At 51.4% G+C, this 16,570-nt stretch overlaps 1 protein-coding gene across 5 annotated transcripts in view; it reads right to left on the bottom strand.

Annotated features, from left to right (window-relative positions):
• TBC1D25 (TBC1 domain family member 25) overlaps positions 1-16,570 on the bottom strand; it is a 28,264-nt gene that overhangs the window by 4,975 nt on the left and 6,719 nt on the right. The window lies entirely within an intron of this gene.

Raw genomic sequence — 16,570 nt, 5'->3', positions numbered from 1 at the left:
CATGTTGGTCAGGCTGGTCTTGAACTCCTGACCTCACATGATACAGTCGCCTTGGCCTACCCAAAGTGCTGGGATTATAGGCATGAGCCACCGCACCCAGCCTCTTTTTTCTGTTTTTTGAGACGGAGTCTCACTCTGTCGCCCAGGCTGGAGTGCAGGGGCACGATCTTGGCTCACTACAACTCCACCTTTTGGGTTCAAGCAGTTCTCCTGCCTAAGCCTCCTGAGTAGCTGGGATTACAGGTGCCTGCCACCAGGTCCAGCTAATTTTTTTTTTTTTTTTTTGAGGCAGAGTTTCACTATTGTTGCCCAGGCTGGAGTACAACGACGGGATCTCGGCTCACTGCAACGTCCACCTCCTGGGTTCAAGTGATTCTCCTGCCTCAGCCTCCCGAGTAGCTGGGAGTACAAGCATGTACCACCATGCCTGGTTAATTTTGTATTTTTAGTAGAGATGGGGTGTCTCCATGTTGGTCAGGCTGGTCTCGAGCTCCCGACCTCAGGTGATCCACCTGCCTCGGCCTCCCAAAGTACTGGAATTACAGGCGTGAGCCACTACACCTGGCCTAATTTTTGTATTTTTAGTAGAGATGAGGTTTCGCTATGTTGCCCAAGCTGGTCTCGAACTCCTGACCTCAGGTGATCACCCCACCTTGGCCTCTCAAAGTGCTAGGATTACAGGCATCTTTTTTTTTGAGACAGTCTTGCTCTGTCCCCCAAGGCTGGAGTGCAGTGGTGCGATCATAGCTCACTGCAGCCTCAAACTCCCGGGCTCAAATGATCCTCTTGCCTCAACCTCCTGAGTAGCTGGGGCTACAGGCGTGTGCCACCATGCCTGGATGATTTCTTTTTTTTTTTTTTTTTGGTAGAGATGGGATCTTACTATATTGCCTATGGTCTTGAACTCCTGGGCTCAAGAGATCCTCCTGCCTTGGCCTCCCAAAGTGTTGGGATTACAGGTGTGAGCCACTGCACCTGACCGTTTCTCTCTCTTTTTCATTTTGCCTTGCATCCTTTCTTCCCACCACATAAGATGTGGTGGTTGAAGCAGCAGTGGCCATCTGAGGGTAGGTTCAAGAGGATCTTCAGAGATCCTCTCCTACAGCCCTGACACCAGAGGGCTACTAAGCCAACAATGGCAATGTCCAGTGGCTTTTTGTTTTTTTTTTTTGAGACGGAGTCTTGTTCTGTCACCCACGCTGGTGTGCAATGGTGCGATCCTCGCTCACTGCAACCTCTGCCTCCCAGGTTCAAGCAATTCTCCTGCCTCAGCCTCCCGAGTAGCTGGGATTACAGGTGCCTGCCACCACGCCTGGCTAATTTTTTGTATTTTTAGTAGAGATGGGGTTTGCCAGGCTGGTCTCCAACTCCTGACCTCAGGTGATCCACCCGCCTTGTGTGGGGAAAAGAGAGATCAGATTGTTACCGTGTCTAAGTAGAAAAGGAAGATATAAGAAACTCCATTTTGATCTGTACTAAGAAAAATTGTTCTGCTTTGAGATGCTGTTAATCTGTATGTAACTTTAGCCCCAACCCTGTGCTCACAGAAACATGTGCTGTATTGAATCAAGGTTTAATGGATTTAGGGCTGTGCAGGATGTGCCTTGTTAACAAAATGTTTGCAGGCAGTATGCTTGGTAAAAGTCATCGCCATTCTCCATTCTCTATTAACCAGGGACACAATGCACTGTGGAAAGCCGCAGGGAACTCTGCCCAAGAAAGCCTGGGTATTGTCCAAGGTTTCCCCTCACTGAGACAGCCTGATATATGGCCTCGTGGGAAAGGAAAGACCTTACATCCCCCAGCCCGACACGCATAAAGGGTCTATGCTGAGGAGGAGTAGTGAAAGAGGGAGGCCTCTTTGCAGTTGAGATAAGAGGAAGGCTTCTGTCTCCTGCTTGTCCCTGGGAATGGAATGTCTCGGTGTAAAGCCGACCATTCGTTCTATTCTGAGATAGGAGAAAATTGCTCTGTGGCTGGAGGTGAGACATGCTGGCAGCAATACTGCTCTGTTACTCTTTGCTACACTGAGATATTTGTGTAAAGTGAAACATAAATCTAGCCTACATGCACATCCAGGCACAGTATCTTTCCTTGAACTTATTCATGATACAGATTCCTTTGCTCACATGTTTCCCTGCTGACCTTCTCCCCACCAATACTCTGTTGCCCTGCCACACTCCCCTTGCCAAGATAGTAAAAATAGTGATCAATAAATACTGAGGGAACTCAGAGACCAGCGCCGGTGCAGGTCCTTGCATGCTGAGTGTGCCGGTACCCTGGGCCCACTGTTCTTTCTCTATACTTTGTCTCTATGTCTTATTTCTTTTCTCAATCTCTCGTCTCCACCTGACGAGAAATACCCACAGATGTGGAGGGGCAGGCCCCCTTCACCTTGGCCTCCCAAAGTGCTGGGATTACAGGTGTGAGCCACCGCATCTGGCCCAAGTGGCTAACTTTCAAACTCTCTTGTGTGAAACCAATCAACTTCTATTTGTTTAAGCCACTGTTATTTGCAAGCAAATGCCATCCCTAAACAGCATTCCCATGGAGCCCAATTCTCCCATAGAGCTGAGGGGGGAAACAAACCCTAGGCCATGTTTGCATGTCACTGCTTTTCCCTGGATGTCTCATGGGGTACTGCAAACCTAAGGGGTCCAAAGAGAGGAGCCCAAGATCCACTCTAGACATGGCCTCCTCCTCTACTCCTCATCTCAACAAACAGCATCTCTATCTGTTCAGTTGTTTAACAGACCAGAAACCTGAGAGACATCCTTGTCCCCCTCCCACTCTCTTAACTCCCAGGTCCAAACCACCGCCAAGCCCTATGGCTACTGCATGTAAAGCATTCCTCCATCCTACCTGTTCTCTCATCTCCATCTTCTCACCCTGTCTGAGCCACCATCTCTCTCACCTGAAACTGCCTCCTAACCAGTTCTCACTTCCTCTGTATTCCTCTCCAATCTCTCCCAACAGCTGCCAGAATGGTCTTTCTAAAACATTAATCAGAGCATTAAAACACTTAACAGGTAAAATGAAGAAGGTCACATTATGAAAAATCTTAATGGTCTGAAAGTCTGAACAGAAGAACCACTGCAAGGCATGGAGCTAAGGTTTGATGATTTGAGTGAAAAAGTAGAGAGACCTGGATGCCAAGTCCGGGAGACCAAATATGGAAATAATAGGAAATGCAGGGGGAGAAAAGAGATCAGGTGGAGATGTCAGAATTAAACAAGTATGAAAGAAAATTTCCCTGAGATGAAGGAATGGCTCACCAAGTCTTAGATAGGATTAATTAACTAACAACACACAACAGGCCCCCCACCAACCCTATTCTTTTTTGTTTTGTTTTTGTTTTTGAGCTGGAGTCTTGCTCTGTCACCCAGACTGGAGCACAATGGTATGATCTCGACTCACTGCAACCTCCGCCTCCTGGGTTCAAGCCATTCTCCTGCCTCAGCCTCCCAAGTAGCTGGGATTGCAGGGGCATACCACCACGCTCGGCTAATTTTTGCTAATTTTTGTATTTTTAGTAAAGACAGGGTTTTGCCACATTGGCCAGGCTGGTCTTGAACTCCTGAGTTCAAGTGATCCACCTGCCTCAGCTTCCCAAAGTGCTGGGATTACAGGTGTGAGCCACTGTGCCCAGCCCAAAATGCCCAAATTCTAAGAATAAAGAAAAACTCTTAGGCCGGGTGCAATGGCTCATGCCTGTAATCCCAGCAATTTTTTTTTTTTTTTTGAGGCAGAGTCTTGCTCTGTTGCCTAGGCTGGAGCACAGTGGCATGATCTTGACTCACTGCAACCTCCGCCTCCTGGGTTCCAGCAATTCTCCTGTCTCAGCCTCCCAAGTAGCTGAGACTACAGGTGTGTGCCACGACACCTGGCAAATTTTTGTATTTTCAGTAGATACGGGGTTTCACCATGTTGGCCAGGCTGGTCTCGAACTCCTGAGTTCAAGTGATCTGCCCGCTTCGGCCTCCCAAAGTGCTGGGATTACAGGCGTGAGCCACCGCGCCCGGCCTAATCCCAGCACTTTGGGAGGCCAAGGCGGGCGGATTGCTTGAGCCCGAGAGTTCAAAACCAGCCTGGGCTGAACATGATAAAACCCTGTCTCTACCCAAAAATATAAAAATTAGCTGGGCATGGTGGCGCACACCTGTAGTCCCTGCCACTCGGGAGGCTGAGGTGCATGGGAGGATCGCTTGAACCTGGGAGGCAGAGGTTGCAGTGAGCTGAGATCACGTCACTGCACTCCCGCCTGGGAAATACAGACACTGCCTCAAAAAAAAAAAAAAAAAAAAAAAAAAAAAGAAAAAGAAAAACTCTTGCAGCTTCCAGAGACAAAGAACGGCTGCTTACAATGGAAAGAAGGTCAGACAAGCAACAGACTTCTGCTCCACAACCCTGGAGGCAATAAGACAGTAGCTCACAGTACCTATGGAGCACTAAGAAGAAAGACCTGAGATCCAAGGGCCCTACACCCAGCCAAGACAGTACAGATCTATTCAGCCAAAGAAAAACATTTTTGACCATTAGAGTACATCTAACCCATGCACCCTTTTGGAGGAGAACAAAGAAGGTCTCTGAGCAAATGACTCCTGCATGACTAGAAGGGCTCAAGGGAGAGACAAAGGGGAAGGTAAATGGTAATATTTATATATTATATATTATATATATTAAATATTTAATATTTACAGTTAAAATGACAACGATAACATGATTGGGGGTTTGTAATATTATATGTTACATTAGGATTCCTGAAACATAAGTGACTTAGTGTGTTAGTAAGAAAACGGAATGATAACCTGGAATTTAAAAAGAAAAAAAATTGGCTGGGTGTGGTGGCTCACGCCTGTAATTCCAGCACTTTGGGAAGCCGAGGCAGGCAAATCACTTGAGGTCAGGAGTTCGAGACCAGCCTGGCCAACATGGTGAAACCCCATCTCTACCAAATATAAAAAAACTAGCCGGGTGTGGTGGCACGCTTCTGTTATCCCAGCTACTCGGGAGGCTGAGGCAGGAGAATTGCTTGAACCTGGGAAGAGGAGGTTGCGGTAAGCTGAGATCGTGCCATAGCACTCCAGCCTGGGCAACAGAGCAAGACTCCATCTCAAAAAAAAAAAGTTGTTTAAGCAAAAGCTAGAAGTTAAGGGTTAGGGACCAGAAAACGAATAAGAATTACAAGTGTTCCAAAGCTCCATTTTAAAGGCCGGAAAAAGTGGGAGAGATTGAAGGAGAAAAAATGGTCTAAAGATTTCACTGTTGGGGCGGGTGCAGTGGCTCACGACTATAATCCCAGCACTTTGGGAGGCTGAGGCAGGTGGATCATGAGGTGAGGAGATCGAGACCATCCTGGCTAACACGGTGAAACCCCGTCTCTACTAAAAATACAAAAAATTAGCCAGGTGTGATGGCAGGCGCCTGTAATCCCAGCTACTCGGGAGGCTGAGGGAGGAGAATTGCTTGAACCCAGTTTGCAGAGGTTGCAGCGAGCTGAGATCGTGCCACTGCACTCCAGTCAGGGCGACAGAGCGAGACTATGTGTCAAAAAGAAAAAAAAGATTTCACTGTCAGTTGTCTTAAAAAGCATAAATTCTAGGCCGGGCGCGGTGGCTCACGCTTGTAATCTCAGCACTTTGGGAGGCCGAGGCGGGCGGATCACGAGGTCAGGAGATCGAGACCACGGTGAAACCCCGTCTCTACTAAAAAATACAAAAAATTCGCCGGGCGCGGTGGCGGGCGCCTGTAGTCCCAGCTACTCGGAGGCTGAGGCAGGAGAATGGCGTGAACCCGGGAGGCAGAGCTTGCAGTGAGCCGAGATTGCGCCACTGCACTCCAGCCCGGGCGACAGAGCGAGACTCTGTCTCAAAAAAAAAAAAAAAAAAAAAAAGCATAAATTCTGCTATGAGGTTTTTATGAGAGGTATGAGAGACATACCTAAAACTAGCTGACACAAAAAGGTTAAAAATTAAAGAATCCTAAAGGTATATCTGGCAAACACAAACAGAAAGAAATAGTAGCCATGAAAATGTCAGAAAAAGCATCACTCAAGGCCAAAAGCATTTAACATGAAGAGACATTTTATACTGATTTAAAAAACAACCCCCTCAATCCTACTAATAAAACAGGCAAAGAGGCCAGGCGCGGTGGCTCACCTCTGTAATCCCAGCACTTTGGGAGGCTGAGGCGGGCGGATCACGAGGTTGAGACCAGCCTGGCCAACATGGTGAAACACCATCTCTACTAAAAATACAAAAAAAAATTAGCCAGGTGTGGTGGCAGGTGCCTGTAATCCCAGCTGCTTGGGAGGCTGAGGTAAGGAGAATCGCTTGAAGCTGGGAGGCAGGGGTTGCAGTGAGCTGAGATCATGCCACTGCACTCCAGCCAGGGCGACAATGTGAGACTCCCTCTCAAAAAAAGGAAAAAAAGGCCGGGCGTGGTGGCTCACACCTGTAATCCCAGCACTTTGGGAAGCAAGGTGGGCGGATCACAAGGTCAAGAGATCGAGACCATCCTGGCCAACATGGTGAAACCCTGTCTCTACTAAAAATACAAAAATTAGCTGGGCATGGTGGCGCGTGCCTGTAATCTCAGCTACTCAAGAGGCTGAGGCAGGAGAATCGCTTGAACCTGGGAGGCAGAGATTGCAGTGAGCTGGGATTGCGCCACTGCACTCCAGCCTGGCAACAGAGTGAGACTCTGTCTAAAAACAAAAAAACAAAAAAACAAAAAAACAAAAAAAAACAAAAAAACAAACAAACAAAAAAACAGGCAAAGAATGTCTACAAACACAAACTCACCTAGTAGCAAAACCTGATCTGAACTGACAGGAGACTATATATAGTCTTTATATAACCCACGTAGTGTGAATATGCACACATTTCCCTGAAGAAACATCCAAGTGTTTCATTATGGGCTGCTGGCCCAGACCCTGCTTATGGTATTACATAATATTCGTGATACGCGCATTTCCTTATCATAAAATTGTCAAACTTCCCAAACCCTAAATTAATATATAAACTCAGTGCAATGCCAGTCAGAAATTGAATGGGGGTTTTTCCTGGAACTGGATAAAATTATCTTAAGGTTTCTGTAGAAACTTAAGGTTTCTGTAGAAGAATTCACATTTAAGAATAGCTAAGACAGGCCGGGCGCGGTGGCTCATGCCTGTAATCTCAGCACTTTGGGAGGCCAAGGCGGGCGGATCACGAGGTCAGGAGATCGAGATCATCCTAGCTAACATGGTGAAACCCTGTCTCTACTAAAAATACAAAACATTAGCAGGGCATGGTGGCGAGCACCTGTAGTCCCAGCTACTCGGGAGACTGAGGCGGGAGAATGGCGTGAACCCGGGAGGCGGAGCTTGCAGTGAGCCAAGATTGTGCCACTGCACTCCAGCCTGGGCGACAGAGCAAGACTTCATCTCCAAAAAAAAAAAAAAATAGCTAAGACAAAGAACAGTGGGAGGATGGCAAAAGCTTATCGCCTGTAGTCCCAGCTACTAGGGAGGCTGAGGCAGGAGAATGGTGAGAACCCGGGAGGTGGAGCTTGCAGTGAGTCGAGATTGTGCCACTGCACTCCAGCCTGAGCGACAGAGCGAGACTCCATCTCAAAAAAAAAAAAAAATTGACCACAAAACCACTGTCATAAAAATAACATGGTGTTAGCATAGCAGTAGACAAATAGAGCATGCTGGTAGAATGCAATAGAAAGCCCAGAAATAAATCCAAGCTTGTATATATGGGAACTGAATATGTGACAAACGTGGCATTTCGAATCACTGCAGAAAAGGTGATTATTTAATAAATGATGCTGGCAGGCCAGGCGCAGTGGCTCATGCCTGTAATCTCAGCACTTTGGGAGGCTGAAGTGGGTGGATCACCTGAGGTTATGAGTTCGACACCAACCTGGCCAACATGGCAAAACCTCATCTCTACTAAAAATACAAAAATTAGCTGGGCATGGTGGCGGGCACCTGTAATCCCAGCTATTTGGGAGGCTGAGTCAGGAGAATTGCTTGAACCCAGGAGACGGCGGTTGCAGTGAGCTGAGATTGTGCAACTGCACTCCTGCCTGGGTGATGAGTAAAACTTCGTCTCAAAAAAAAAATAAAATTAAAAAAATGGCTTCCTTCCTCCCTCCCTCCCTCCCTCCCTCCCTCCCTCCCTCTCTCTCTCTCTCTCTCTCTCTCTCTCTCTCTCTCTTTCTTTCTCTCTTGGGCCCAGGCTACAATCTACTCCGCTTGCTGGGCTGCGGACTGCCTGGGACTGCCGGCGCGCGCGACCGCTGCCTGCCTTTTCTCCTTTCGCTGCAGGCACGCGTTCGCCATCTTGGCCACGCTGGTCGCCAGCTCCTGACGCCGAGTGCTCTGCCTGCCTCAGCCTCCCGAGGTACTGGGACTACAGACGGAGTCTCGCTCACCCGGTGCTCGGTGTTGCCCGGGCTGGAGTGCGGTGGCGTGGTCTGGCCTCGCGGCAGCCTCTGCCCCCCAGCCGCCTGCCTTGGCCTACCAGGGTGCTGGGATTGCAGCCCCTGCCCGGCCGCCGCCCCATCTGGGAGGTGGGGAGCGCCTCTGCCCGGCCGCCCCGTCTGGGAAGTGAGGAGCGCCTCTGCCCGGCCGCCCCGTCTGGGAAGTGAGGAGCGCCTCTGCCCGGCCACCCACCGTCTGGGAAGTGAGGAGCGCCTCTGCCCGGCCACCCACCGTCTGGGAAGTGAGGAGCGCCGCTGCCCGGCCACCCACCGTCTGGGAAGTGAGGAGCGCCTCTGCCCCGCCACCTATCGTCTGGGAAGTGAGGAGCGCCTCTGCCCGGCCGCCCCGTCTGGGAAGTGAGGAGCGCCTCTGCCCGGCCACCCACCGTCTGGGAAGTGAGGAGCGCCTCTGCCCGGCCACCCACCGTCTGGGAAGTGAGGAGCGCCTCTGCCCGGCCACCCACCGTCTGGGAAGTGAGGAGCGCCTCTGCCCGGCCGCCCCGTCTGGGAAGTGAGGAGCACCTCTGCCCGGCCACCCATCGTCTGGGAAGTGAGGAGCGCCTCTGCCCGGCCACCCATCGTCTGGGAAGTGAGGAGCGCCTCTGCCCGGCCACCCATCGTCTGGGAAGTGAGGAGCGCCTCTGCCCGGCCACCCCGTCTGGGAAGTGAGGAGCGCCTCTGCCCGGCCGCCCCGTCTGGGAAGTGAGGAGCGCCTCTGCCCGGCCACCCATCGTCTGGGAAGTGAGGAGCGCCTCTGCCCGGCCTCCCATCGTCTGGGAGGTGAGGAGCGCCTCTGCCCGGCCGCCCCGTCCGGGAGGAAGTGAGGAGCGCCTCTGCCCGGCCGCCCCGTCCGGGAAGAAGTGAGGAGCGCCTCTGCCCGGCCGCCCCGTCCGGGAAGAAGTGAGGAGCGCCTCTGCCCGGCCGCCCCGTCCGGGAAGAAGTGAGGAGCGCCTCTGCCCGGCCGCCCCGTCCGGGAAGAAATGAGGAGCGCCTCTGCCCGGGCGCCCCGTCCGGGAAGAAGTGAGGAGCGCCTCTACCCGGCCGCCCCATCCGGGAAGAAGTGAGGAGCGCCTCTGCCCGGCCACCCACCGTCTAGGAAGTGAGGAGCGCCTCTGCCCGGCCACCCACCGTCTGGGAAGTGAGGAGCGCCTCTGCCCGGCCACCTCGTCTGGGAAGTGAGGAGCGCCTCTGCCCGGCCGCCCCGTCTGGGAAGTGAGGAGCGCCTCTGCCCGGCCGCCCCGTCTGGGAAGTGAGCAGCGCCTCTGCCCGGCCGCCCCGTCCGGGAAGAAGTGAGGAGCGCCTCTGCCCGGCCGCCCCGTCCGGGAAGAAGTGAGGAGCGCCTCTGCCCGGCCGCCCCGTCCGGGAAGAAGTGAGGAGCGCCTCTGCCCGGCCGCCCCGTCCGGGAAGAAGTGAGGAGCGCCTCTGCCCGGCCGCCCCGTCCGGGAAGAAGTGAGGAGCGCCTCTGCCCGGCCGCCCCGTCCGGGAAGAAGTGAGGAGCGCCTCTGCCCGGGCGCCCCGTCCGGGAAGAAGTGAGGAGCGCCTCTGCCCGGCCGCCCCATCCGGGAAGAAGTGAGGAGCGCCTCTGCCCGGCCGCCCCATCTGGGAGGTGAGGAGCGCCTCTGCCCGGCCACCCATCGTCTGGGAAGTGAGGAGCGCCTCTGCCCGGCCACCCACCGTCTGGGAAGTGAGGAGCGCCTCTGCCCGGCCGCCCCGTCTGGGAAGTGAGGAGCGCCTCTGCCCGGCCGCCCCGTCTGGGAAGTGAGGAGCGCCTCTGCCCGGCCACCCATCGTCTGGGAAGTGAGCAGCGCCTCTGCCCGGCCGCCCCCTCCGGGAAGAAGTGAGGAGCGCCTCTGCCCGGCCGCCCCGTCCGGGAAGAAGTGAGGAGCGCCTCTGCCCGGCCGCCCCGTCCGGGAAGAAGTGAGGAGCGCCTCTGCCCGGCCGCCCCGTCCGGGAAGAAGTGAGGAGCGCCTCTGCCCGGGCGCCCCGTCCGGGAAGAAGTGAGGAGCGCCTCTGCCCGGCCGCCCCGTCCGGGAAGAAGTGAGGAGCGCCTCTGCCCGGCCGCCCCATCTGGGAGGTGAGGAGCGCCTCTGCCCGGCCACCCATCGTCTGGGAAGTGAGGAGCGCCTCTGCCCGGCCACCCACCGTCTGGGAAGTGAGGAGCGCCTCTGCCCGGCCGCCCCGTCTGGGAAGTGAGGAGCGCCTCTGCCCGGCCGCCCCGTCTGGGAAGTGAGGAGCGCCTCTGCCCGGCCACCCATCGTCTGGGAAGTGAGCAGCGCCTCTGCCCGGCCGCCCCGTCCGGGAAGAAGTGAGGAGCGCCTCTGCCCGGCCGCCCTGTCCGGGAAGAAGTGAGGAGCGCCTCTGCCCGGCCGCCCCGTCCGGGAAGAAGTGAGGAGCGACTCTGCCCGGCCGCCCCGTCCGGGAAGAAGTGAGGAGCGCCTCTGCCCGGCCGCCCTGTCGGGAAGAAGTGAGGAGCACCTATGCCCGGCCGCCCCGTCCGGGAAGAAGTGAGGAGCGCCTCTGCCCGGCCGCCCCGTCTGGGAGGTGAGGAGCGCCTCTGCCCGGCCACCCATCGTCTGGGAGGTGAGGAGCGCCTCTGCCCGGCCACCCATCGTCTGGGAGGTGAGGAGCGCCTCTGCCCAGCCACCCATCGTCTGGAAAGTGAGGAGCGCCTCTGCCCGGCTGCCCCATCTGGGAAGTGAGGAGTGCCTCTGCCCGGCCACCCATCGTCTGGGAAGTGAGGAGCGCCTCTGCCCGGCCGCCCCGTCTGGGAAGTGACGAGCGCCTCTGCCCGGCCACCCCGTCCGGGAAGAAGTGAGGAGCGCCTCTGCCCGGCCACCCATCGTCTGGGAAGTGAGCAGCGCCTCTGCCCGGCCACCTATCGTCTGGGAAGAAGTGAGGAGCGTCTCTGCCTGGCCGCCCCGTCTGGGAAGTGAGGAGCTCCTCTGCCCGGCCGCCCCGTGTCTGGGTAGAAGTGAGGAGCTCCTCTGCCTGGCCGCTCCGTCTGGGAGGTCTACCACGGAGGCCAGAAGCAATGTGGGGGCTGGACGTGGTGGCTCACGCCTGTGGTCCCGGCACTCTGGGGGGCGAGGCGGGTTGATCACTTCGGGCTAGGAGTTCAAGACCAGTCTGGCCAACTTGGCGAAACATGAAGAATACAACAGACAAACCAACCAACCAACTCAGTGACAACAAAACAGGTCTACCCTGGAGTCATACTCTAATTTTTTCTATTTTCCTCCCTTTCTGATCCTTTATCCCACTTTCTTTTTCTTTTTTTTTTTTTTTTTTTTTTTTTTTTGAGACGGAGTCTCGCTGTGTCGCCCAGGCTGGAGTGCAGTGGCGCAATCTCGGCTCACTGCAAGCTCCGCCTCCGGGGTTCACGCCATTCTCCTGCCTCAGCCTCTCCGAGTAGCTGGGACTACAGGCGCCCGCCACCACGCCCGGCTAATTTTTTGTATTTTTAGTAGAGACGGGGTTTCACCGTGGTCTCGATCTCCTGACCTTGTGATCCGCCCGCCTCGGCCTCCCAAAGTGCTGGGATTACAAGCGTGAGCCACCGCGCCCGGCCTCCCACTTTCTTTTTCTTCCTCTTCCTTCTCCCTCTTCTTTATCAAATAGAGGATTGAGTTATTATCACTGATCCATATAAAGTCCCTCTCTCATTTATTTTAACTCCCACCCCCCATTTCTATTCCCCGACTTCCCATGTGCAACCTTCCTAATATGTTTGATATGCATCTTTTTGTTTGTATGTATTTTTAGAAAATGTTTATTGTTTTTGTATGCAAAAAAAATTAAAAAAAAAAAAATTAAATTAAAAAAATGATGCTGGCATAATTGACTATCTTGTTTTTTTAAAGCTAGGTCTGCTTATCACAATGCTTACACAGAAAAGATTTATATGTAAAAATTAAAACAATAAGCATAGAAGAAAATATAGAATATTTGTATAAGCTTATGGATGGGGAACATGTTCCAAAGTAAGAGGAGAAACTCAGCCAGGCGCAGTGGCTCACGCCTATAATCCCACCACTTTGGGAGGCCCAGGCAGGTGGATCACTTGAGATCAGGAGTTCGATACCAGCCTGACCAACATGGTGAAACTCCATCTCTACTAAAGATACAAAAGTAGCCAGGCGTATTGGCACATGCCTGTAATCTCAGCTACTTGGGAGGCTGAGGCAGGAGAATCACTTGAATCCAGGAGGTGGAGGTTGTAGTGAGCCGAGATCGCGCCATTGGGCTCCAGCCTGGGCAATAAGAGTGAAACTCTGTCCCCCCACCTGCGATAAAAAGGAGAAACTCAGAAATCATAAAGAAAAAGATAGATATCTGTGTAGGCGTGCAATCAAATGTTTAATTTTGATAGGACAAAACAGATCCATCCCGTAAGCAAAGCCAAAAAACAAAAGATCAACTGGGAAAAATATTTGCAGTACATATGATAGAAAGCAGGCTGGGGGCTGGGCGCGGTGGCTCCCGCCTGTAATCCAAACACTTTGAGAGGCCGAGGTGGGTGGATCACTTGAGGTCAGAAGTTCGAGACCAGCCTGGCCAACATGGCAAAACCATGTCTCTACAAAAAATACAAAAATTAGCTGGGCATGGTGGTGCACACCTGTAGTCCCAACTACTTGAAAGCCTGAGGCAGGAGGAGAGCTTGAGCTCAAGGCTGCAGTGGGCCCTATTTGCGTCACTGCATGCCAGCCTTGGTGACAAAGAGAGTCTCAAAAAGAAAAAAAAAAAGATTCATAAAGGAAAAGTACAAATTGGTCAAAGGTCTAGGCTTTGTAATCTCCCAACTGTAGAGGTGACAGAAACTGGCTTTTTCCCAGAAAGAGGGACTGGGCCATCCAAACAGTCCCAACATGTCTGTTGCTTTCACAGCCATGAAAATGATCATGAGAATGCCATTAATATGTCTAATGATAGCTCCATATATTGGACACTTACATATTGTGTAGAATACCACTTATGTTAAACACATACCATTTATGTGTACAGACACACAAATATGAATACACTCACATACGTGGATAAATGTGTGTGTAGGGAGTGTAAATAAGTAAAGGACATGCAAGGTTACACATCAAACCGATTCCCTCAGGGCAAAAACGGTAGGGTAGGGGATTGAGATTAGGCATAGCGTTCCCAGGAGACTTCAGCATCATTTAAAATGCTTTTATTTTTAATAAGAATGTATTTACTGGGTAATGAAAGATTAGTTTCTCTTAAAAATAAGACTCCAATCAAATTCCCATCAGGATTTTAATGGAATAATAAGCTAATTTATTAAATAAAAAGAACAGTAAGTGAACAAGAATATTCAAGAAAATTTTCTAAAAAGGAAAACATGAAAACATATCATAAAACTATAATGATTAAGGCTGGGTGCGGTGGCTCTTGCTTGTAATCCGAGCACTTTGGGAGGCTGAGGCGGGCAGACTGCTTGAGCCCAGGAGTTCAAGATCAGCCTGGGCAACATGGCGAAAACCTGTCTCTACAAAAAATACAAAAATTAGCTGGGCGTGGGGGCATGTGCCTGTAGTCCCAGCTACTCAGGAGGCTGACATGGGACAATTGCTTGAGCCTGGGAGGCGGAGGCTGCAGTGAGCTGAGATTGGGCCACTGCACTCCAGCAAGGATGACAGAATGAGACCCTGTCTCAAAAAAAAAAAAAAAAAAAAAAACCAAACCCCAAAACCAAACAAACAGAAAACAAACTACAATGATTAAAACAACATAGAATTGGCTTAGAATTTAATAAATAGATCAATGTAAGAGAATCAGGAATTCAGAAACAGACCCATGTTGTGCAGGAATTCGGTAAATAAGACAGAGGGCTTTTTTTTTTTTTTTCTTTTTGAGATGGAGTCTAGTTCTGTCACTCAGGCTGGAGTGCGGTGGCACGAGCTCGGATCACTGCAACCTCCGCCTCCCAGGCTCAACCAATTCTCCTGCCTCAGTCTCCCGAGTAGCTGGGATTATAGGCGCCCACCACCACACCCGGCTAATTTCTGTATTTTTAGTAGAGACAGGGTTTCACCATGTTTGGCCAGGCTGGTCGCGAACTCCTGACCTCAGGTGATCCACCCGCCTCGGCCTCCCAAAGTGCTGGGATTACAGGCGTGAGCCACGGCGCCTGGCCTAAAAAGATAACCTTTTAAAGATGTATTCCTGCCAGACTGCTGGGTGTCTTTCTGTCTGTCTCTCTGCTTTATTGGCATTTGTCCCAGTTCTCATGCACTTGGGGTTTTCTCCACATTTTGTAGCCATGCAGATTTGATTTTTTTCCTGAAATAGTGCTACTGTGTCTCTTTTACAGATGAGGAAAACAAGGCCCAGGGAATTAAGTGACTGACACAAGCACACACGGCTACTCAGTGGCAGAGGTTCCTGTGTGTCTGGCTACCTAGCTTTTCCTGTTTGGTTTCCTGCCCATCTCTGTCACTATCTTTCCCTCTGACTCTTGTTTCTCTCTCTCCTCTGTCTCTCTTTTGCAAAGCTGCCAATTTTAATAAGTCCAAAATGTTGTAGAGTTAAATGGTTAAGAACAAGGACTCTGGAGCCAGTTCAGCCACTGCCTGGGTTCAAATCTTGCTCTTCAACTTACTGTCTGTATAACTGGGACGAGTCCTGTCACCTCTCTGAGCCTCAGTTTCCTCATCTATAATATGGGGAAAACGATTGTCCCTACTCTATAGGATTATTTTGACAATTCAATGAAAAAATATTACGTGCACAGAATGGCCCTAAGTGTTCACTACACATTAGCTATTTATATGTTATTATGACATCAATAAAGTGCTCGACTCATCCCAAATGGGCACGTGAGTTCCCTGAGGCTGGGAACCACATCTTCCACTCCACGACTATTTAAAACAATTTCAAACCTACAATAAAGTTAAAAGAATACACTGAACACCCATACATACTTCATCTAGATCCTCTATTAACATTTTTTTGGGCCACATTTGCTTTATCTCACTCTCTCTGTATATAAACACATTATTTTTGCCAACTTATTTGCAGACATCATGACATTTTACCCCTTCATACTTAACTGTGTTTTTCCCAAGAACAAGGATATTTTCCTTCGATAGATATGATACCAGTACCACACTGCTATGGTTTGAATGTGTCCTCCCAAATTCATGTGTTGCAATTTAATTACCAATGTGATCATATTAAGAGGTGGGGGCCTTTAAGAGGTGATTAAGTCATGAGGGTAGAGCTCTCACAGATGGGATCAGGGCTCTTTTTTTAATTTTTTATTTTATTTATTTTTTGAGATGGAGTCTTGCTGTGTTGCCCAGGCTGAAGTGCAGTGGTGCGATCTTGGCTCACTGCAAGCTCCGCCTCCCGGGTTCATGCCATTCTCCTGCCTCAGCCTCCCGAGTAGCTGGGACTACATGCACCCGCCACCACACCCAGCTATTTTTTTGTATTTTTAGTAAAGACAGGGTTTCACCATGTTAGCCAGGGTGGTCTCGATCTCCTGACCTTGTGATCCACCCGCCTCGGCCTCCTAAAGTGCTGGGATTACAGGCGTGAGCCACTGTGCTCAGCCACTTTTTTTTTTTTTTTTTTTTTTGAGATGAAGTCTCGCTCTGTCGCCCAGGCTGGAGTGCAGTGGCAAGATCTTGGCTCACTGCAACCTCTGCTTTTCGGGTTCAAGCGATTCTCATGCCTCAGCCTCCCGAGTAGCTGGGATTATAGGCATGTGCCACTACACCCAGCTGATTTTTGTATTTTTTTAGTAGAGACAGGGTTTCACCATGTTGGCCAGGATGGTCTCGAACTCGTGACTTCAGGTGATCTGCCTGCCTCAGCCTCCCAAAGTGCTGGGATTACAGGCATGAGCCACCGCGCCCAGCGGATTTGGGCTCTTATAAAGAGGTTGAGGGAGTGGGTTCACTCTCTTCTGCTCTTCTGTCATGTGAGGACACAGCAAGAAAGCCCTCACCAGACACACAACCTGCCAGCACCTTGATCTTGGACTTCCCAGTCTCCAAAACTGTGAGACATAAATTTCTCTTCTTTACAAATTCCTCAGTCTGTGGTATTCTGTTATAGTAGCACAAAACGACTAAGACAC

This window comes from Symphalangus syndactylus, chromosome X, assembly GCF_028878055.3.
Source record: "Symphalangus syndactylus isolate Jambi chromosome X, NHGRI_mSymSyn1-v2.1_pri, whole genome shotgun sequence".
Taxonomy (NCBI): Eukaryota; Metazoa; Chordata; class Mammalia; order Primates; family Hylobatidae; genus Symphalangus; species Symphalangus syndactylus.
This window is presented reverse-complemented; position numbering and strand designations above follow the sequence as displayed.